A 4,976-nucleotide genomic window follows, 5' to 3' on the forward strand; every position below is an offset into this window, starting at 1 on the left:
ATAGGCTCACACAGTTTATAAGAATAGATAAAAACACTTGGCTCCTATTATATCCGATCCCCCTTGTAGAAGCAGTATTAGAGCACAGTGGCTAAAAGCACATGAAATGGAGCCAAGCATTTAGAATATTAAATTTTAGCCACCACCACCACCACCACCATCACTACCACCCTACTATTTGCTATAGAACCTGTGACAAGTCACTTCCCTCGGTGGCCTTGAATTTATTCATTTATGAAAAAAAAACAGGAACCACCTCTATTTCCTATTTAAGTCAGATAACGACCGCTGCCTCATCATTGACAGTTAAATAAGGTCAGGTATGCACAGGGATTGATAGAGTGCCCAGAATTCAGACTCTCGGATGTCATTGGTTCTTATTTACCTTCTCACGTAGTGCCCACAAATAGCCTGCTCACTTTACTTCTCTTGCTTTGAATGCTTTCCTCTCAGCTTCACGAACTCTTTCTATGCCCACCTCCAATCTCACTTCTACTATAAAACTATCTCTGACTTCCCTAGCTTAGCCACAATTATGTTTCCGCTTATGTGGATTTCTATCTTGACTGCAATCTACATCTTGACTACACCTTGGTTAGAGATGTCATGAAGACAGAAATAATATCATGTCCATGATTTTATAACCTCTCACAAGCACTTACTAAATACTTGTTTATTTATGTTCTTAAATGAGGCTACAGTTACAGTTGTGAGAATTTACAGACGATGCCTCTTTAAATCATAAGTTGAATATATAAAGTTCTATAAAATTATAAATAATAAGTAATCAAGAAGCAAGTGATTTTTATTCAAGTGAACATTATTTATTTACAAGGGCATAAAAATAGATGATACCCTGTGTGGATAATTACTAGATTTATGTGAACTTGACTTTCAGAGAAATGGTGTGTGATGTTTTGCCTTTTAGTGTGCAATGCAGTCATCCAAAAGTCTGGATAGATTTGGGTAAATAAAGAGAAATGAGGCAAAATGTAATCAAAATAGGCTGCAAAGACCTGCTTATTCAGCTATTAAGATATGCAGTAAAATGGATACTTTTAAATTAAATGTATGTATTCATTATAACAAAAATGAATATGTTCAAGTAAAATATGAGTTTTGACAGCATTAAACTAAGAATTAAGAAAATTAGACAGCATCAATACATTCGATACAAAATAGATGTGATTATTTTAGTCATTTCTATTTACCATGGCCCTTCTACCAGGTTCTCCAGGGAATAGAACTTATTGAAAAATAGATTCACTCTAATAATGCAAGAGAACCAGAATGGGTGAAACTTTCACTCACATAGTGAAGCATAAAGAATCTATACTGAAGTTCAGAAAACACAAGCTGTCAGTCTGCTTCTGATCCTTCAGGTATGTGACACTGGGGAAAACATCAGCCTCCCTGCCCCTCATCTGACCAAAATGTAAATGAAGAGGTTGAATCTGATGGCTTCTAAAGACCCTCCCACTCTGACGTTCAACATACTTGCATAGCCTTGGGAGGGTAAATTTCTATTATACTATCTGCTCACATTCTTTGTTATGAATGTTAAGAAGATTGTATCTTAAAAACATTATTGCATGAACCTCTGAGTGACTACCCTCTAGCTTGGTGGAGGTGTGGACAGGTTTGTAGATGATCACTTTAACTGTGATGAAATTCAGAGTACAGACCTTAAAAATCTCGCTCTTCACTTGGAACCAAGATGCTTTCCCAAGTTTCTTGGGACCTAGAAAAAACTGGAAAGCTCAGGAAACTTAGGAAGCTTGGAACGGAGTCTTCTGGCTTTGTCTGAGCAGAAGACATGGTTTTGAGAACCCTCTTAAATAGCGAGAAATAAGACTTTATAAGGACATGAGCATGGAACTGAGATGAAAATAAGATTAGCAAATTTTCTGCAAACTATATTTACCTGGGCTTTCTAAACCTAGCTGTTTACATGCTTCATATACATAAACCCCTCTCAAATTCACCTTAAGTAAAATTCTAGTATATGCAGATTTACTGCTGTATAAAAATTTTCTTTAGTTGCCCAAATTCTAATTTGCATAAAAGCAAATCTTGAGTCACTTCTTTTAAGGAGAACTTTTTTTTTTTAAAGGAACTGGTTATAGGGAAGAAAAAAGAGGAGAAAGAATGAAAGAGCAAAATTTTCTTAGTGCCACGTTATGAAAACATAGTACTCCTTCCCCAAACATGAAAGTTTATGTTTCTAAAAAATCCTGAGCTGACTTTTGGTTTCTGATCATGATGGAGCAACAAGTATCAGATTCACCTCCTCAACATAAAAAGCACAAAATTAAACAAAATATGTGAAGCGACTGTTTTCAGTCAGTAGACAACTGACAGCACAGGATTGTAATCTTTGGAAGAAAGAAAACAGCACATTCACTCCGGAATCTGCCTGGGGGATGATAAATAGAGCATAGACAGCAGTGGTCTCATGGAGGTGAGGAAACAGAGATTAAGTTCAAGGATGTTGAAGTGGTTAGAATTTGGGATAGAACACAAAGAGGAGGGAGCTTCACAGAGAAGAAGTTCTAAAAATCTTGGATTCTCAAAGGGTCCTCTTGAGTCTTTGGCTGAAGATTAAGTTATGCAAGTGCAAAGTGAGACCTTGTGGGGCAGGGAACAGAGACTTGAGGCTTCTGAACAGGACAGAGTTTCATGCAGGGCTGGAAGATGTTGTAGTTCTGACCAGCCAGAGTGGAGAGAAAGCGCTGAACACCTCAAGCATTCAACTGAGAGGCTAGAAAGGCCACATCTAAAGCAAAGATGACTCAAGTCTGAAATAAGTCTCAGCAGGATCAAATGACCCTGTGGTAAATCAACTGAATGCCAGAAGTAAACATCAAAATTCAACACTAAGTAGCATTCTCAAAGAATATAATAATAATAATAATAAATTACTAGATGTGTTACAAAGCCAGGGAAGGTGAGCCACAATCAGGAGAAAAAAAAAGTTAAGAGAAGCATATCTAAAGAATTATTAGACAGACTTTCAAAGAGCTATTATAAATTTGTTCAAGGATTTAAAGGAAAAATGAACATATGAATTAATAGATATGGAATCTCAGCCTAGAAATGAAACCGATAAAAAAAAGGGAACCAACTGAAAATTATAGACTTGAAAAATGAAATATCTAAAATATAAATTTCACTGTATTGGTTTAATGGCAGATTAGACCCTGCACCAGAAAAAGCCAATGAACTTGAAGACAGGATAATAGAAACTTTCAAAACAGAAAAATGTAGAGAAAAAAGAACTTTCTAAGTTAACATTAACAGAGCCTCAGAGACCTGTGGGGCTGCGTCAACTAATCCAATACACACATAATAAAAGTTGCAAAAGAAGAAGGAAGAGTTTGAGGCAAAAAAAAAATATATATGTGATAAAAAAAAGATACGATGGTTGCAAATTTTCCATCTCGCAAAAAATTTCAACCTGAAGATTCAAGAATCTCAGCAAACCTCAAGTAGAATAAACATAGCAATAACCACATCTAGGCATATGATAGTCAAAATGTTGAAAATCAAGCCTTAAAATCAGCTGGTGGGTGTGGCAGGAGGATTACATTACATGTAGGAGAATAAAAATGATTTTTGACTTCTCATAAGACACGATGCAAGCCAGAAGTCAATGGGATGACATTTTTAACGTGCTAGTGTGAGCATGTGCGTATGTTGGGGGCTGGGAACCGTCAACGTAGAATTCTTTAACTAGTAGAAATATCTTTCAAAAGCAAAGGTGAAAAAGGAGATTGTCAAAACAAAAGCTGAGAGACTTTGCAGCCAGCAGGGCTGCCCTACAATAAATATCAAAGTGTGTTCTTTAGGCTGAAAAGAAATAATATCAGTTGGAAATTCAAATCTACATAAAAGAATGAAGAACACCAGACATTTCTAAAAAACATTTTGTGTTGTTTTTAAAATTATCTTTACTGGAAAATTGACTGTTTAGAGCAAAAATAAAACAACGCATTGTGGGGGACAGTATATGTTGAAGATATGTAACAACAATGGCACAAAGTGAGAGGTTGGTAAGTGAACTATGTGGTTTAATATTTTATTTTGGAATTGGTATAATATACTGTGATAAGTTAAGGATCTATGTGGTAATCTCTAGGGCAACCATCAAAAAAAAAATAAAACAAAGAGGTACAATTTAAAACATCAATAGTGGGGGAAAATAGAATACCAAAAATACAAAAAAACTCAATCTAAAAAAATCATGGAATGAGACAAACAAAACAAAACAATCAGACAGTTAGAAAACATATAGCAAATAACCTCTGGCTGCTTGAGACAAAAAGGTTAGGTATCATCTTTTATTTACGCTGCCTGGCATAGTGATTTTGCTGTTCCAGCTGCCTGAAGAAGGCAATGGAAGATTTTAAATTTTGATGCCAAACAGATGAGCCGTTAGGGTGTCTGAATGGTCCTCTACATGAACTCTGAGGTCGCCCAGTGGCTGACAACTAGCCAGGTGCAAATGTCCTCAGTGAATGTGGGAGTGTGACCTGAGGGTTGACAGATGGCAGGGCTGAAGAACAGGTCATGGGTATTGTGGACAAAAGTAATCCGAGCCTTCAAGTGGGAGTTTGTTTATGGTGGAAAGCGTTCCCGAGGGCACGCTGGAAGAAGTTCCAGGGAGAGAAAGCCAGGGGGCGGTAGGAGGAATCTGGGCTCAGTGAAATCAGATTGTGGGAGAGGGTAAGTGAACAGAGCGGGCTGCATTCTCTCTTCATTTCCTTTTGATATCCCTCTCGCATTTACTCACATTCTTTAGAAACTGTCATTCTCCCTGGGCTGTGCTGAGGGGACCGCAATATATATTTTTTTCTTTTTTTTTAATTTTAATTTATTTATTTAAATTAGTTTTAAGTATACAGTACATTAGTTAGACATCTATATAGTTCATAAAAAGATTCCCTCAATTGCTCCGTCCCTCCCCGCACCTCCAC

This window comes from Pteropus alecto, unplaced genomic scaffold, assembly GCF_000325575.1.
Source record: "Pteropus alecto unplaced genomic scaffold, ASM32557v1 scaffold11, whole genome shotgun sequence".
NCBI classification, from domain to species: Eukaryota; Metazoa; Chordata; class Mammalia; order Chiroptera; family Pteropodidae; genus Pteropus; species Pteropus alecto.